At 24.6% G+C, this 20,522-nt stretch overlaps 1 protein-coding gene across 1 annotated transcript in view; it reads right to left on the bottom strand.

Annotated features, from left to right (window-relative positions):
- The window catches only part of LOC129605860 (frizzled-2-like), a 201,435-nt gene that overhangs the window by 43,713 nt on the left and 137,200 nt on the right, over window positions 1-20,522 (bottom strand). Inside the window, exon 3 of the mRNA XM_055515847.1 lies at window positions 518-849. The gene's annotated coding sequence lies outside the window, so the exon portion shown is untranslated. The remainder of the gene's footprint in view (window positions 1-517; window positions 850-20,522) is intronic.

The raw sequence follows: 20,522 nt of genomic DNA, 5'->3' as shown, positions 1-20,522 counted from the left end.
CAGTAGAAATCACTAGAGCTAAGTCTCAAATTAAAACTAATTTAAGGTTAAATTTTCTTGAAATAAATTTTTTAACAATGATTTTTCAAGTGAAAATTTTCGCAATATTTTGCTGTATAATTTTTAGCACTTGTCACATTTATAGTACTTTTTTGTTATAGGGAAAGAGACAGTACTATTGCAACTAAAAAATTAGCGCTGACATCTTAAATGTTAAATACGCACTTGATGTAAAATAAGAAGAGTCATTAAGTATGTGCGGTTAAGCTGCCGTTGTGTGCTTTTTTACTAAATGATTATATTTTTGAGTATTTATATAAAGTTAATACACGAATTGTTTTTATATAAGAAAGATATACTTGTAATACACATGTTCGTGTATACAGAAAATAATTATATTATTATAAATTTTAATAAGGAAATATTAAAAAGTTTTATACACAAAAATAAAACAAAAATAAAAGAGTCAAAAAGTATAATGTGTATAGGAAAAATAAAATTTCATTTAATACTTTACCATGACATCTTTGAATTCTGAATTAAATGAAGCCAAATAACTGCATTACGAGTTTTGTGTTGTGTATTATTTTATACTTAGTGTTGTCAATATCGTGTGTTCGAAATTGTTAAGGTTATGTTTATATAGAAGAGCGACAACTGTGTGAAAAATTTTTAAACTATTTTGAAATGTTTTTCGTTTTGTGTTCTTTTTTTTTTTTTGTCAAACTTGAATTTACACTAGTTTTAGTTGTGTGTTTTTTTTCTCTTTTCTCAATTTTGAATTTTTTTTTTGTTAATATTCTTTGAAGAATTTTGTACACAATCCGTAGTGTAATGAATTTTTTATACCTGAAATAAAGAATTAAAAAAATTATTAAAATTTATTTAAATTGCATATGCATACAAGTAAATAAAAATAAAATAAATTAAGATGTTTGTACATTTATAAGTGTTATCTGTGTGTGTGTACATACGTAAGTATTTATTTTGAAATTGTAAAGTAATTTATTTTATATAACAGACAGGTAGGTTTCAAGTTAACATATTTGGTACTTTAACTATAAGATCTTCATAAGAATATTTAAAAATAAAATAAATGTAGTGTCGGATTTAATGAATTTAATATTTAAATATGCCTATAAAGAATATTTTAACATTCGAAATACATATTAAAGAAATTAGAAACCCCATGCGAATTAACTGATTGCAATGTAAAACTGAATTTTTTAAATGAAATTACAAATTTTGCAATTTGTTTTTATTATAATTTTAATAACTTATTTTATAATTTTGATAACATATTTAACTGTGGTATTAGCTTATATCATAAAAACTCAAATATTTACATACATATGTACATAATAAATAAAATATATTATAGAAAATATTTTGATTATTACAGAAAATGACTCAGACAATTATTTTTACCAAAAAAATAAGCTGTAAAAAAGTTCAGGTCTGTCGGACAAATCACAAAAAACAAAGCATTCTTGCAGAAGAGGTAAGTTGTATTTTGTTTTAGAAATGAATGAAAAATTTGCGGTTTCTTTAAATTTATAAAAAAGAAACTTTTTATGTGTGAAAATTTACAAAAGTTTTTTAATATTTGATTTCTGTGTGATTGCTGTACTCCATTGGCTTGAAATTTTAAATATTTCTTTGAATAATTTCATAAAATTATTGTCGACCGGATTGTATATCTACAATAAGGTAGGTTATGTGGTGGCACCAAATTTAGGATATGTAGTTTTCGGTGGGAAAGCACTTCTCCATAGTAGGGAAGTGTAAATAAACTACTTTTAGGGAGATGTCGGTTTGTCGGTCTATCGGCCTGCCGGTCTGCGTGTGTCCTCGATATTCTAAATTTTGGAATAAATCCAAAAATTCTTTGGAAAGATTTGGTTGTTACCAAAACTAGCTGGTGAATGTTTCAGAGGATTCGGGTGGCACAAAACGAAATTCTACTAAGAGGCAAATTCACACTTTTCTAGTTATGTTAGCTCAAAGCTTGCTAAATTCCTTAAAACTGAAAGGAAGTTTTCCAATTGCATTTTCATAACCTTCTATAACACCTTCTAAACTAGACAATACAATTTTTAAAGAAACTTAATTCGCAAACTTTACTTACAAATAGTAATATTTAGTACGATTTAGAATAATTGGTTAATGTAGCAATTAAAAAGTTTCAAGTTAATATTGAATATTCAAATTGATTAATACAGTATTTGCCGTTATAAGAATCTAAAATATTCATTTTAAAAGCTATTATAATTCAACTTTAAAAAATTATGATTAAATACTTAAATTTATTTTGGATTAAATCTATGAGACTCCTACTCATTTCAAAGGATTTAAATTAAATTAGAAATGAATACATTTGAATATTTTCTTTTCAAAATTGCTTTTGCATGGGCTTTAACAATAAAAACCAATTTTCTGCTATCTTGTAGGTTTTAATTCTCCTAAATAATATCATTGTAACAATATTTCTTGTATTTATGTAAACTATTTGTTTGCATAAAAAAACACCCACTATGATTAAACTTTATTTTCGATAATAAAACTAAGTGCAATACCAGTATAGATGTGAAGATGTGTACGGAGAACTAAAATAGGAATTTATTGAAGTTATAACTATACAATTTAATACTTTAAGTACAATTTATTAAAGAAAAAAGAATCCAGAAATCGCAATTTCATAGACCATAATAAAAAAAAGCACAAAATAATAACAAATAAAATTTGTGTTTTACAATAAAAATAACAGTACAAAGGAATGCAACACCATAATGGAGAAGTTATCATAAAAGTAGAAGATGAAATCATAAAAAAAATATACAAGAAAACTTGGTTTATTTTATAGAGCACCAAATAAATTTATTGTTTGAGAATTTTACCCTTGATAAAATAGAAAAAAAAGGATTAACTTACTCATATACACCAAGAAATAAAATAAAATGATCATATGACTAGACTACAACTAGACTAGACTAAAGAAAATTTTATTACTTGTTTTATTTTGAAATTAGCATTGGATTTTGGGAAAAATAATTTATTCTGTAAAATTGATAATCTTATATAAAATTGTTATCTAGTTCTCAGACCTCTTAGTAAATAGCAAATATAAACAACTTAGTAATGTTACAGATATTTGAAACTGTCCAAAATTTGAATTCAGATAATTGAAAATGTCCGACCGAATTATACCTCTGCACCTTGACAATCTGAGGTTAAAAATTTGTTTCTGAAATATCTAGAATTAGCTTTCATTGTTGTATGGCAATTACTCGAACCTGTCGAACCATATTCTATGGAATTCTTTACGGATATGTCTGACTTATAACTGGACACATGACCGCCAATTTATATGAATGTATTTTCATTTTTTTCCCAAATATTTAAAATTTGCTTTTGGAGTTGTATGGCAACTACCCAAACTAGTGCAGTTATTCCTTTAAAATTTTGAGAATATATGTAGAACATAATTTGACACACCTTCACAAAATTTGATATTTATATCTACATTAGTTTTACCGAAGACGACTCCTTCTAGTGGTTACAAACTCCATATCTAAGTGAATACCATTCACGAAGGTGCAGGGTATAAAAATTGACATACCGTTTAGTTATTGCTTATCAGGGAAAATGAATTTTTCGTCTTTTGAAGTACATTGTTTATTTTGAATATTTGACACGTTATTAAAATAAGTAAATCGGAACATAATATGGCAGTGGCTAAAAAGATAAATGCAAACTCGTATTTATCAGCGTCCGATAAGGAAAGCCCCCATAACTTTACGAATATACCATCGATAATTAAATTTCACTAGAATTTTTGGTCCTTTAATATGCATAATTTTTAGAAATTCAGAATAGGTAAAAAAAATGTAATAGTCAAATAATTTTGCATATTTTTTTAAATTTCTATAAAAACCATGTGCAAATGATGCTCTTAGAAAATATATTTTTTCATACTTACGTCTATGTGGGCTTATTTATAATTTAAATTATTTTTTTTAATGAAATTGTGTGAAAAAAATGGGATTAACTTTCATGTACAATAAATAAAGTCTAATTAAGAATATTTAGACATTATTGCTACTAACTTAATTGTGTGTAATTTAATTTATAGGTGAATGCAAAGTAATTTGCAACAAAATAAAATTTAATCATTTTGTATAAAATATGTAGTTTGAATAAAAAAGAGGATTTACCAAAGAATGTGGGTGCTTAAGGGATATTAATTGTAATTATTGCAGTTTTCTGTTATAGAGTTTTGGCTTCGAAGGAAATTAAAAAAAACTGGCGTTTAATAATAGAGATATAAAAAACATTTTCATTTCAATGATAAATCATTCATGAATGATCTAAGGATAAAAATAAATTATTTTTAATCTCTTAAATGACTGACAATGCAATTGTATAAAACTAATTCTAATATTTACTTGTCTGTCGTCTCAGAGATTTCGTTTAACTTAATGAATAATATTTAAAATTTTGACTTCTTACAATGCGTACATGTTTGGCGCCAAATTAAATTTTTAGGAAATTTATAAAGATTATATTATGTAATAGCAAATTTCTCAAATAATAAAATTTTGACTATTTACGTATTCAGAATAAATTACAATTTAAATCTAATAATAAGTTTATAGTACTTGCATATATGTGGATAAAAACATACAAAAATTAGTATAATTTTATGAAAAAGACTCTTGCAAAATTAGAAGAATGCAACATTCAGATCGATTGGATAGAGTTGTGACAATGACAAATCAATTCATCACTTGCATTGAGCTGTATTTTTTTCTAAATATATTCCATGCTCTAATTATTATATTAATAAGTGGAGACAATGAAAATACATACACTTAGGCCTGGAATGCTGAGCATTCTTTAACCCTTTCTTGACGGAGAATAGAAATAGACGAAATCTGTTATTTGTTTTTTTTTTAAATAAAATGTTAAGATATAGATTCTTGAATACAATAGAAGAGATAGAAAAAAAAACAAAAACCAAAAATTAACAAAATTACCTTGGATTTTTTTTCCTCGTTTTACAAAGCGTTGTAAAACGTTTAAATGCAATCGGTCAGCATATTTAAATTCACAATAAGACTATCAAGAAATATTTATATAGTGAGATAATGAAACACTTTAAAATATTAACAGCTTAAAATTAAAATTTAATGTATATTTACGATTTTTAAACGATTTAAAGTTGGTAATACGTGAGAACAGCGTTAGTCAACAAAGGGTTAATATTTACAAAATAATTAAAAAATTGAATTGTTTATAATTAAAATTTTCATTTCAATTGCACGAAATTTGTGTATTCTATTAAAACCTTCTATTTATACTCTATTATATTAAAAATTTTTTTAAAATTCATGCAGTAAAAATTATTGATTTAGAATTTTCTGAATTGTTTTGAGATCAATACATTCTAGTACTATGCCAACTAGCATTTTTTTATAATATTTTTAGTGAATTACTTGTATAGCATAACATAACGAAATGAGTTTGATTCAATGTCACAACCATTCAAAATTCATTCATTTGGTTTTATAAAATTATATTATGTGAATTAAACATAATAACTTTGATATTTACTTGCATGTATGTATATTTCATAGCTATTAAACTAATGGCTTCCCTTTTATAAGAAAAATGTATGCATTTCAGTTGAACTATTGCTGTTGAAATATAAACAAAATCTCGGTATATATAATAATATGTATTTATCTAGTCTTTTACACTTGTAAATGAAAAATGTTATAAATAACATCCTGTACTTGAAGGGGAAAATATCAAGAGAAAATTATGTTTAACATTCTCGCATATTTTTTACACTTGGAATTTTTGTCCTAAAAAAACCTAAAATGTTTACTTTTATTTGCTCCTAGACTCAACAAATGTAATTTATTTTGGTAGATATTACAAAATTTTATTAATATTTGTAGGGAAAAAGCTACATTACTCAAATATTCAAATTATGTGCAGCATATCCAATTGCCAATCATCTTCTATTAAATTTGTGAAGCCCCACACAAGGTTTAAACGCCCTAAGTTTTGTAAGAAAACTCACCGTACTGTTATTTATTTAACATTCAATTTCGAAAAAAATATGTCCTAATAAAAATGTATGCATAAAAATTCATTTGAATAAATCCAGACAATGACAACCGTTTATATAGAATGTAGATATGTTATTTTTCTTTGTTGTTTTAATTCTTTCCTTTTATATTTAAATACAATAAAACTAAACATTGAGCTTGAAAAGCAATGATTCTTTCTGTTCTTGTAGTATTGTTCTTTTGTCGCGAAACTCTAAATGTAGCCACATATGTATAAGTACAGAATGCGGTAATATGAAAATTTTCCCAAAACACTATATTGTTATTTCTTTCTTTAGGTTTCTTTCTGTTTGTAGAATAATACACCAGATTAAAAAAAACGAAAATTCATTTCAAATTCTTAACGCCCCTCTTTCTTTACCCATTAACGGTAAAAGCAAAAGAATTTTTTTTTATTCTATCACAAAAATTTTGGGTGGTTGAGAAGATTTAATAGACTTTGAATTTTTTCAAGAAACAAAATACACATATAGTTGCCTACGTATATGCAATATTTATATGCATTGTGTAAATTCAGTGTCAGACATAAAATGTCATTGGAAAACACACAAAACAAAAAATGGAAAAATTGAAAATGAAAACAAAAACTTTATAAATTTATTGTATGTACAAACAGAAAAATAAAAAATAAAATGGCGACAATACCGAATGAAAAGGAAAAATGTTTGAATGTTTTTTTATCCAGCATTGTAAATTGGTCATATTTTAGAGGAGTAATGTTTTAATACAAAAGAAAATAAATATTATATGTATGTATAAACGTTTTAAATTAAGATATGAGCAACTTGGGAAGCAAAATTTAATAAGGCATGTGTAATTGCAATTATTTAGAACACATTATGACTATAAAATGTAAAAGTCTGAATTAATAATGCAACGATTTTGTTAATTTAAGGTTCTAATCATATTTTGAAAACAATAGAAATAAACCTACACTTATTGAGTAAAAAAAGAGAGTCGCTTTCAATCGCAATGAAAAGTGAGTCCACACTGCGAGAAATTCTACTTAAAATATTGATTTCAGTCAATGCACGATTGGAAATCGTTGTATTAATTAAAATTTTAAAAAAATTTCATTTCAGACATTACATAAAATTAGTTGTGTTAAAATTTTATGTAAATTGAGCTTTCGCTTAATTATATGAATTGAAATTGATTTCAATAAAGAATAAAGTTGGGTTAAACCAATGATTTGTAATTTAGCACTTTTCCCTTCACAAAATGAAAATAGCGCTTTAAAAAACAATCTAGCTATGTATTACATTATTAAAATTACTTTCATTCATATACGAAACAATTAAAAAGATTGCATACATTTAGGATCAACATTTATGCAGACTTTGAAATAAAGCAAAAAAAAAAATTTAAAGAGACGTTAACATAATGCTCGATTTTAAGGGTTAATTGCGTGAGTTAAAAAAAAATAATTATATTTTTTAATGGCAAAACATTTACCGTTAGCTTTCTGCACTTACAGAAATTCGAAAAAGCTTGCAGTTTCGAAAATATAACAAAATGAACTGTTTATGAATATTTAAGAGCTGCTAAAATTTCGGACTCCTGCGGTGTCGGTTTTCTTATGGTGTAGAAGAAAAATGGTCTCAAAAATTTGGAAAAAACTAACTTTAGATAACGATTTATTTAACGGTCACTTTGTTTTTTTAAAGTTCGAGTATGGTATGCAGCAGTAGAAGAGGCAAGTCAATATTTTTCTGTGTTTGCAAAATTTGAAAAATGCTTATGGTTTCGCTGTAATAAATAGTTAAAAAATGGTATTTCTAGAACTTTGAGGGGCTATTACTTTTAGAGGGGGGGAAGATACGTAAAAAAGTTCTTTTATGGAAGTAAGTTTTTAGAAAAGATCTATGCATATATAAAATTGCAGTTTTCGAACGGGCGGACAGAGTATAAGCATTTTCTTCAAAAATGCTTCTTCTTTTAAAAAAATGAATTTGATTATTTTGCACGAAATTCTGAACGAATTTGTGTGGGGGCAAGACAATTCCCGTTACAATTTATTACTTTTATTATATACGGATGATAAATTTAAATATTTGCTTTCTAGAAAGTTCTGTCAGTCAGTGAGGTAGTGATTTTTAACCTTCTTATTATTGAGGAACGGAGAGTGCATCGATTCGCATATTCCGAAAGTTCAAAATCAAAAATGTGACAATTGCGGAATTTGCAATATTCGAAGGTATCTTTGCATCATCGCATTTGCTATCTTTTTAAAGTTAAGTATTGATAAAATATTCGGGCTTAAGTATGTATGTACATTTGTTTTTCAACTTAAGAAGTGCGAAATAATTAGAAAAAATTAAGTTAAACAGAGCATGATTTTGATTCAAACACGAAATTGCATGACACCTGGGTTGAGAGATATGAATGTACAACATTTCAATAGTACTTATAACTAACTATAACAATATTTAATATGTCGTATGGGTATTAAGCTAAAAATATTTTTGAAAATCGTAACCAGAACAAAATACTTTATAACGTTTTTTCTTAAAAGTTTTATTTTCATATTAAAATTTTCATTAGCTGAAAATTACAAAGGCATCAAAAGTTATTACTCTTATTTTTTCCACTCCTAAAAAATTTAAACTCTGCAAGTACACGAAAAAATAAAACAAATTAAGTAAATGAAATTTTTTATGGCAAAAATATTCGACATTTTTGAATAAAAATTTGAAAAATTAATAAAATTGTTTAAATTTATCTTGTTATTTTAATATTCCGTTTTTTCATTTTACACCTTGAAAGGCCACATACAGTGAACACATCTGTTTTCAAAGCTCTTCATTTATAATAACTCCTTTTTCAATAATATTTTTTACCTATATAACATCATTTCATTTTCCCGCATTTCTATATAGATAGTTTAATACTCCCGCTTGGTAACAAGAATGCTCTCTACATGGAAAAATTTTCCATCAATATTTTCATTCAAAAAAGAAGAAAACAAAAAAAGAAATGTAATAATAATGCATAAACTGAAATAAAAAATGTCAAAGTAACAGTGTGAAAAATTTATGATCGCTTGAAATATTCGATTTTGTGATTTGATACTTTTTTTCTCTTCTTAACTTATGGTTACAAAAAAAATACAGGTATGTTTATAACTGGCATGTTCTACGTTACAAAACTTAACGATGATAATATTTTTTTTATTTTTGGTGTCGTATTTCTTATACATGTTCGTTTGAGAGAATCAACTGATTAATATATATATATGTACATGTATAAGAGGCATAGAACAGATCGGATAAAAATTTATTTTTATTATTTCATGATACATGACGATATTTTTGGCGCTATATTTATTGGGTTCCTATCTTGATATAATAATATGCATGTGTGTATGTACATAGGGAACTCATGCAGTGCATACATTTTCACTTATAAAAAATTATTGTACTTTTGTGAATAATTTTATATTTAAATTTATTAAAAAGCATCAAAAATTTTTGTATTCAAAATGTAGGGTTTATCAATAGGTATTTTAATAAAATTACCTTGTGATTTGGGATAGCCAGTTCCACGACTTTGAGTGTCATACTTGCATACAGGAAATCATTTATTTATTATATTTATTGTTATATTTGAATTCATAAAATTGGTTTTTCTTATATAAAAGGTAAAATTATGTGGAATTCAATATAATTTGCCTGGTTTACTCTCAGGATTACTTATAAAACCGTGAGTAACTAATACAATTTTTGTAAAGCATAAAGCAGGTTTAAAAATGATTGAACATACAAATTCACAATCTAATTTTAAAATGCTTTTCGTTAAAAAAACTTCAAATCGGTTATTTTGAAAAAATTAGCAGAAAGAAGTGTAAAAATTGCTGGTAATCAAAGTGTTAATTAATTTTCGGTTTACGTATTCAATCAATATTTAATAATTAAAATTATTATTAATTAAATTTACTTGATTAATTAAATTAATCAAATGCAATTCTGTATGGCTTTCTTCTTTTTTCTTCTTATACTAAATGTAATTTCGGTTGTTACACTAATATGTGTGTTATTGCAAAAGAGGCTTGATTTTTTTTATTGATACACCCTCTAACAAATCATGTAGAAATATAATATTATTATACCCATAGAAAGATCATGGTTATAGTAATCGAAATTATTATCATCATAGTAAATTGGCTCTACAAATAAATTTTTATATTTGATTCAGCAATTTGAAGTTAAATTATATGTATGTATATGTACTTATCCAATATAAATGTAGATATATGCATTTTAATATTAAATATAAGTACATATAAAATACAACATTTTATTAAATGTATGAGATCAAATTGCTTTTTATGAATCCAATTTGATGGTACTGCTTAGGAAAAATTATTTGCGTAAAAATGACGAATTATTTTTTAATCGTCTGTCTGTTAGAAATTCATTGTATTGGAATATACATACGTGCTAAACTTACTTGAAATTTGAAATAATTAGGTTCATAAATTATTTATAATGTGTGAAAAAAATTATAAATTTAAGAATAATTTTTTTAATTTTAAGAAAATGAATTTTCGTTCTAAAAAATATGAAACATTCAATAAATTATATGGGTATTTTGAGAACATACGTTGAATTTTTAAAACTTATTAAAAATTGCAGGACTGCAAAAACAAAATCTGTTAATACAACAACTTGGACATTTCCATGATATTACAGAAAAAATCTATTTCATTCTCAATAATCCTCTTTTAATGGCATCAAAATTTAAATTAAGAATAATTTACTTTTAGTAATTTTTCCTCATAAAATCATTAAGAACTAGCGTTTCTTTACGCAATGAGCAGTGGAATTGCAATTATTAAAAAAAAAAATAGAGAAAAAAATTGACTGTGATTTTTACAATCCTTTAATTTCATATGCATAAAAGTATTAAAATTATATAAAGGTCGAGAATGTTAATGTAAGCTGATCTTAAGCTGATGTCAAAATATCAAAAACATTTCTTGTTATTCCACGGGCAATTCATACTTCAATTAAAATTTTATTATATTTGCATTTTATTTTATTTTCTCAACGTACGTCATTATATGTATAAATTATACAATTTATGTATAAATTAATATGTATATATATCTAGGTTTATTTTTACCTAGAAAAGATAAAATAGAATCAAAATTTTAAAAATTATGATTCTGTTCGAAAAGAAGGAATAAGAAGAGAGGAAATAAAATTTAATCCAATAGATTTTACTTAAATAGAAGGAATTATATTTGTATATAAATATATTGTATATGTATATTTATGTGTAAGATTGAGCATGGTTCAAAATTTAAGTTATAAACTGGAACTGCAAACTGAATTATCGTTCATTCGTTAAAGTACAAAAACTGTGCGCGTTCTTTCGTGATTCTTTGTTTGCTATCAGTCACAGAACTTAAACGAATATGCATACGTACGTATATGTATGGGGTAGAACACAATTTTATTTCTGAGAAGTTATTGTAAATATTGATCTGCATACTAACTGAAATAGCTTAAGTTTTGAGAATAAAACGACAAATAATAAAATTTGATCAACTTTTTAAAATTTTCTGAAGTATTTCCATACGCATTGTGTGTAAGAAACTACACACACTATTTAATTGTTTTAAATTACGCCATCCAGATTATATCTTATAGTTGAACTTGCAAACTTTTTAAAATATTTTGCTAATTTTTGCTATAAATTTCTTTTTTCGTTTTCCTTTACATTTATGAATTTATTGCAATTTTTTTTTTTTACTTAAGATTGCAATGTTTACATCAATTTGTCTGTACTGTGTTGTCGTTGTAAATCTTTATTGCGATTGACAGGAGGCATGATAAAATTAACACGTTATTATGAATTAATATATGTATGCATTTTTTTGTTGTTGCTGTTGGTTGATGCTGTTAGTGCTGTCTTGTTCTTGTGTTATGAGATTTTGTTGCTTTATAATATTAACATACATAGGTGACATTCAACAAAATATATATATAGATATATATATATATATATATATATATATATATATATATATATATATATATATATATATATATATATATATATATATATTACAATGTTAATAATTTTTATATTTAAAGAAAAAAAATCATAATATTATAGATTTTAATAGAATTGAATTACAGATACGACATTAAAAAAGTTAAAATAATTTTATTTCATTTTGTGAATAATATAAAATTATAAGGATTTTGAAAGATTTTTGAAATTGATAGGAATAAAATATGCATAGTATTTTAGTGGATGAGTATATGAGGTGTGCAGTGTATGCACATTGTACGAGTAAATAGACATGCTTGATGCTATAAATATTTTGTTTAAATTGATAAGCGTGGAAATTGGCATTCAAATAATGTAATATAATTCTGGTTTTAAGTGATTAATTTGTATACTTATTATTGTTGAGTAAGTATATTTCGTTTAAGCGGAAAAACCAATAAATTAAAAACATGTAATATGTAATTATTTGATAAATTAGATAGGGATAAAACGTTTATTTTTAATTTGCCAAAAAGTTTCGTTAAAATTAAAAAAAAATTGAAGTCAATTTTATTTTGTCATAGAAAAATAAGATTATAATTTTAAACAAATTATCTCAATTGTTAAAAAAGTATGCGAACGGTTTTTATTTGCAAAAATTTTACAAGCTGCAAAGAAAAATAGAAAGATTGGACGAAAGACAATAACAAATTTTTTTAAATGTACACAAATAAATTTTTTTCGAAACTTTCAAGAAGAAAGTCGTTTATTTTTACAATACCATGAATGGCCATAATTGGGGATTTTTCTTGAGCTCTTACTTGTACGGGAGGTACATGTTTCCGTGGACAATTCTCTCCGTTTTCAACAATGATCTAGGTAGAACTAAAAATGTACATTCTCATATCTGTTTTAAATTAGAAGCGTTCTCAAATGAGCCCTTCAACAGCAGACTCACTTACGGATATAGCTAAATTTATGCCTGAGCAAGAGTATAATATTCTTTATAGAATAAGTATAAACATTCCTTCCTGGAGTTACATAGACTTATCGCGATCAATTCAATATACTCCCTATACAATACATAGACGGGTGTAAAAAGAATAATTTTTCTCATGAATTTATTTACTTATTTTTCATATACATCTTTAACTCTTTTCATATATAACCTTTTATTTATTTTTTTCTGACCGAATGAATATACGTATACATATGTATGTAAGCGTGTATATGAACTAGCAAAGAAATATTCAAGTATAAGATCAATTGAAGAATTTTTCTCCCAGCATTGACGAAATTGTTCAGTTGTTCTTACATATTATGAAAAGAAAAATTGTTTTTGTTTGGATCACATTGCCTTTCATTAGAATATATCACTTTTTAGCCTGAACTAAATAAACTAATATGTACATATACATATGTAGTGTTTGTAATGTTTTAGTGTTTAAAATAAGAATAACAATTTTATAATTTTAAGTCAATGGGGTTAAAAACAAATTTTTTCGATGATTGTCTAATAAAAGTTATTTTTTCTCAAAAAGTTTGTTATATTAATCCAAAATTGTTTTCAATTATAAAAAAATTTTTGATTTCCTTTCAAAAAATATGTTATGGCAGCTGTGACATATCTACAAAAATTATTAAGTTCCCGTCGCTTGCATTAATTTTTTAAAAATGTAAGTGTTTGTTTACTCAATAAATTTTGTTGGCGCCAATTTCGAAGCAGTTTAATCAGTGTAATGCGAACCAAATTATTATATTAATATGCACAAATATTAACCAATATTGGATAATGTTAAATCTTCGAATATTAAATAAATAACGTAATTGGAATTAAAATTGATTATAAAATCCTGGAAAAAAAATTTTTTTACTTATCTCAATAAATTCAATATAAATTTTTGTTATTTTCTAAACAGAAAACTAAAAAGAAACTAAACTAAAAAAGAAAAAATGTGTATTTAATGAGGTCTCCTGCCCCAAAAAATAAGCAAGTTTTATTGATAAAAAAACGTAATTAATAAACAAAATTATAAAATGAGAGGCGATTTATTTAGTTGTACGATCAAGTTTTGTATTTAGCTCAAAATTTTTTCTGATGGTATTGGAATAAAGTGGTCTTTTTTAAGGATAATTTTAGACAATATTATTAAAAATTTTTAAGAAAACGAAAATAATTAATGCAGCAACATGTTAAAATAAGTACGTCAGGGGTAATTTGTACATTAAAATTTATTCATTTATTTTGTATCATTAATTATCAGAGAATTGACTTTAAAAATCAAAACGACCGCTTTCACATACCTGAAAAAGGAGCTGAAAAGCAGTTAACTACTTCTGCTGTATCAATAGCAGTAAGTCAACAAAACTTAATTGTTGCTGAATTAGTTTAATGATTTGTTCTGAAATTCAGGGAATTCAAGCATCCGATTAAGCGTTATAGTTGACCGTATCAACTCTGCGATACCCGTACTAAAATAGAACCTCTTGATTTTAAGAATTTTCCAAAAATCGATTTTCTTAAACATAGAAAAATGGATCACCTCCATCACATACAGTATAAGAATATCACTGTTACTTTTTCCCTTAGCATTTATTTTTTACTCGTATTCATTTTTTTCCTTATCTGTAATATTTTTTTCGTGATTTATAACTGTAATAAAATAATTTATAACAAAGATAACCATTTGATTATTGGCAATCAAGTGGCTACTTAAAAAGCTTCTGTTTGATTAAAGCTTAATGTACTTAAAAATATTTTTCAATGCTTTTAACTTCAATAATTTTTTTTTTGTTGCAAATTTTTCATCGATAACTTATAATAAATTGAATTGAATAAAAAATTCATTTTAACATCCCACTATGGCATAAAAAACTAATAAAATTAAAAAAGTTTCTAAAAAAATGCTGCAATTCAATAAATCATTTAAAAATATGTAGAAGTTTATACCGAAATGACAAAGCGAAGCAACAAACTTGCATTTGAAATTTAAAATTCAGGTGAATTGGAAACTTAATTGAAAAACTATTCGCAATTATGGGTATTTGAATATAATAAGACAGTTGTAGGGATGCCAAAGGTATTAAAATTAATGAACTGAAATTCAAAAACTGAAAATGTCTTATCTGAAAATGGATTTATTAAAAGTATTTTAAAAATTTAAATGAAATTAGAAGTTTTTCAAATTTAGCTTCGAACTTTTAATTTGCATAGGTTCTTTTATATAAAAATTATTATTTTATATAAAAAGAATTAATAATATATTTCAATAATAAGTTATTGATCATTTAATCAGAACATAAATCAATAATCGATAGTGAAACAAAACTATTGAAGTATAAAATTTAAAAATATTGAAGTGGGGGAAATTTTTGTATATATTTGATGAAAATTATAAAGAAGGTTTTGTGGTTTAATAAATATACATAACAGGGTTAATATAATCATCGTACTCTCTACAATTTCCATCCTAATATGATATTAACTAACATCTAAAATATAACAAAGAAAAATTGCTTTGTCCTACCTCAAAGACATTAACATGTAATTTTTTTTACACAACATAAATCGTGTAATTTTGAAATAAAGAAAAAACTATTGCGCTGAAAAAAAGAGAAAAGTTTATTTGAAATTTATCAATGTTTTTACAAAATTGAACACAAATAATAACAAATAAATATTGTAAATATAAATTGAATTTTTTATATTTCTACAATATTATACAAATGGACTCCATTTAATGAAATACATATGTACATGTAATTTGTTCTGCAAACTAGAAGTATTCCAAGATAAATTATCAATTTTTGATATAAATCCTTTAGGAGTTTTTTAATTGCATTGTATTACTATCTACTAGATTTACCATAGCTATCAATTTTATTTATTTTACAATATACTGTTATTACATAATTTATTTTATTAACTTTAATCATCAAACTAGTATGTGCTTGATCGCATTCAAATTAGACAGCTTTTGACACTAGATTTGCAAATTAAATTTCGAATTACGTGCTAAATTGTAACATTCCCCGCTGAAAATATGAATATCTTTAACCAAAGCAAATAAGGATTTCACTCGTGTAATCATGAATCATAAATCATGAGAGCATTGATTTATTTTTAAATTTTACCAATATCTACAAAGAATGAAAAATGTATTTTTGGATTTACAATAATCTTGACGTAGTATGACAATATTTGCTCAAATATATTTTACATATTATAGGTAAAATATGAACATATGTATATATTAAAATGAACTAATACGTCATCTATAGACAATGGTATACACAATAGTATGTCAATAAACATAAACACATGGTTATGTATAGTACAATAACCAAATTGAATTTTATATCAATCCTACACACACTGATTTTATATGAATTTAAATGTTTTCCTAAACATAATTCAGACACGTCATAAGTTAATATGAATGAATTGATAATAATCCCACCTACATACCCATATTGAATGTATATTTATAAAAATATACTTGTGCATACGTATAATGTACGTTTACACTTTATTATATATTAGTTTTGTATTTCATATGTAGTAAACGAGTGTGTAAGTAAATAAGAAATTGCCTGTAAACAAAAACTAATTAATTTTGTTAACAGAATGTAAATATTAAAATGATAAATATACAAAAAAGAAAGTATAAAAAATAAAAAAACGTTTTTTAAATTAATTTATACAAGGGATAAAAAGTAAAATTGTAATAAAATAGGAAAAATCATTGGAAAAATTGTGGATAAAACAATCAAATTTTTTTGGCCACATTTTTCCATTTAAACGCATTATTTTTATCTATCAATTGCAGTCTATGCACGTTTTATGGATTTAACGCTTTATAAGTTTATTAAAATTACATGTATTTTACGCTTTAACTATTTGCCTACATACATGTACATTTTGCAACATAGTTATGCAAATGCATATTAGTTATCTCGAATATTAGGATTGCGTATTTGGCGGTCATACATACCTTTTCAATAATAAGCGAATGTACCTTTTTGATACAAATACGATAAATTAAAAACCAACACACTTTTAAGACACTTTAAGGCTGAAACCATGATATAAAAAAATTCACGTCAAAAATAACAAAAATTTTATAACGTAACTTGTCGCAATAGTGTATTATTTGTCCCGATTTTGGTTCGACGGAATTATTTTTACAATATTATCTAAGAAGTTAAGCAAACAAAAATTCCAAAATTATTAATAGAAAATAATTTTTTTAATTTATTGTTGTGTTATAATGCTGAAATTTTATACACATTAATGGATTTTACCTAGAAATTTATTTCTTTAGATTTTTTACCTCGTTCAAACGTTAAAACTGAACGCTCACAATCTCAAATATTTTAGTTTTCGACAACTTGTTGTTTGATGCAACAAGAAGGTCATTATCTGTTTTTCTGTGAAAATTTATTTAGCTTCCCTTTAACTTATGCAGTAAGAGGGAATGTATAAGAGTCAGTAGAAAGGAAAACAATTGGTTTGCTCTAACCATTTAAATATTTGTTATATTACTTTAGAATTTTATGAAAATAATTTAATTTATATTTAATAAGAAAAGTATATAATTTTACGAGTATGGTAAAGTACACAGAAAAAAAAAGTTTAGCTTTTTCAACTATTTTGAATTAGTTAATTTGTCTTTAGGTATATTAATTAAAGAGTTTGTTAATTTTTACATTTTTTTAGTTAAAATGAATTTTTCTGTTTAGGTAATTCAACTAAACTAAATTAGTTAATAATTTTGGAAAAAATCAACTATTTATTTAGTAATTGTAACTACTGAAATATTTGAAAATTTTTAAAATTAAACAAAAATAGAAAACTCCTCATTTTACTAAAACTTTAGTTAAATTTTCCTTTTTAAAAAAAAGTTATACCAAATTTCAACTAAAGTGTTAGTTAAATAACCTTACTGTTATAGTTAATAATTTTGAATCGTTTGTTGCGCCAGGATATTATATTAATTGATGAAATACATAATTGGAATTATTATTTAAATATAATTAGGAAAAAAAGCTTCATGGGTTGTGATTTATTTAAAGAAAAATCGGAAACGAACCAATAAATTTTAAGCTGTTGTAAAATTTCAACTTGAGTTGAAATAATTTAGGTGCAGTATCAAAATTAGAAACAATTTTGCATGAAACTTCAAGTAAATATAATTTACTAAAAGTTAAGATGACTTGCACAGTCTACGTAGCAATAGAAATATAGTAAAATTGAAAAAAAGTTATGTTCTTTTACATTGCAAAATGCTCCCAAAAATTTGTTTTACACTTATCATTGATTTGCTTACTTTATAAAATATTTTAGAAACTTAAAAAAAATTTAGAAAAGTAGTAAAATTAACTAAAATTTTAGGTGATTTTTCCATTCTTAAAAAAATCTAGAAAAGTAGTAAAATTAACTAACATTTTAGTTGATTTTGACATTTCATAAAAAAAAACTGTTGAAATATTAAATTAACTAAAGCAGTAGTCACTTTTCCCACTACAATACATACTGAGGTTATTTACGTATTTAAATTTGCTTGCTAAGTTCAATGTTATACATACACACACATATGTGCATACACGACATACAAGAACATTAGAAATATTTTAAAATAATATTATATCTACATATACATATGTACTATCTATGCAGGTAATGTACATATGCATACATATGTATGTATTAACTACCATGTATAAAAGACTTAAAAAAGACCACAGCTCCGAAAAGACGGCGCAATGAGATTTTGAAATTTCCATACATATATATGTGTGTGTAAGTATGTAAGGAAGTTCGTTTTCTAGCGATTTCTTATGTATATATACGTATGTATATATGTATACATGTTTGTCTATACTGCAGACATGTATTTACATGTAAAGATTACTGCACGTGTTAAATAAAAAACTAAAACTTCATAATCTTTAGTAAAATTGACTAAAGTTTTAGTAAAATTTCTTAAACTTTTAGTAAAATTTATTAACTCACAAAAATAAAAAGAACAAAATGACAAGTTGGTGAAATCCCGTTTGTTTTTTATTTTAAAACTATTTATTTTCAAACGTCGATTCGCGTATATCTATTTTTTTTAATTTTTCAGTTTGTATGTAGTTTCATACGCATTCATATTCATAGAAATACATCTTGCCGTTTGCAGATTAACCTAACACTTATTAACTTTATATATTTTTGATTAGATGATCATAACATTAAAAATTTTACCTAGCTTGATGTGTAAGAAAAATTAGGGACCTAAAACAAGTTTGTGGCGAACTGATTTCAAAACTGAAATTTTATTCATTTGTATTAAAGTGCAAAATATAAGTTACTTCTCTGCCTTAAAATAATTCAAACAAACAAAAATATTAGCTTTTCACTTTTATTACTAAAAAGTATTAAAACTCCTAAGTAGCTTCAATTATTCGCCTATGAACAAAATTTATCAATTTATAAAAAGGTGCACAATTTCTAGCGAGTTACCAAAACTTTCTTTTATTAAAATAATTAATCTGAAGATTTAGTAAAAATATCTAAGTAATACTAAATTTACAATAAAAGGTTCCTTTTGTTTTCAATATCTTAATTTTACACTTTTGCACATAAAATTTAATCATATTCAAATTCTAGTTCGCACAATGCCGATTGTTATTTGCACATCAAAATGTTCATGTCAATTTGTGGATTTACATAATATATAAAAATTAATAATCTTCGTAAGTATTGTGTAAGCTACATTTACCTCATAGCTGAAACAGAAAGATAGCTTTTTGAATTTTTTAAAATCACTTTTTAAGATTTCCTATTGGAAATGGTCTATGATATGTCTCTTTACTCCTTTAATTTTAAGCTAAACACTTCAAATTGGACATTTTTTAACACGAAAATAAAATCAAGTACTGGAAAAGTAGTTAATTTTACTAAAGTTTTAGGAAATTTCACAAAAACTTTGGTAAATTTTGCTATTTAATGCAGTAAACCTAACTAATTTTACTATCATTTATAGAATTGACGAAAATTCAGCTAAAATCCATAGTAAAAGTGCTAATAAATTCGAAACTGTAAAAATGAGCGAAAATTCGGTTTTTATAATGTTTTTTCGATTCGTACTTGAGTCGTATTTAAAATTTGAAGCAGTTAAGCTTCATAAAATACTTTCTTTAGTTTTTAAATATATTACTTAAAGCATTAAAGACAATTTTGGCAGAATTTTTGTTTCAAGCTTTTGGATCGAAAAATTGCCGAAATTATTTTATAGCAATTTTTCATTTTGTAAATTATTTTATTTACTTTAGCGTTATTGCAAATTAAGTTACCTAGTTTAATTTAGTAAGTTATAATACAAATTTCTCTGTATAAAC

This window comes from Condylostylus longicornis, unplaced genomic scaffold (assembly GCF_029603195.1).
Source record: "Condylostylus longicornis isolate FDR11 unplaced genomic scaffold, ASM2960319v2 ptg000016l, whole genome shotgun sequence".
Classification (NCBI taxonomy): Eukaryota; Metazoa; Arthropoda; class Insecta; order Diptera; family Dolichopodidae; genus Condylostylus; species Condylostylus longicornis.
Note: the sequence above shows the minus strand (reverse complement) of the source record. Positions and strands in the feature narration are given on the sequence as shown.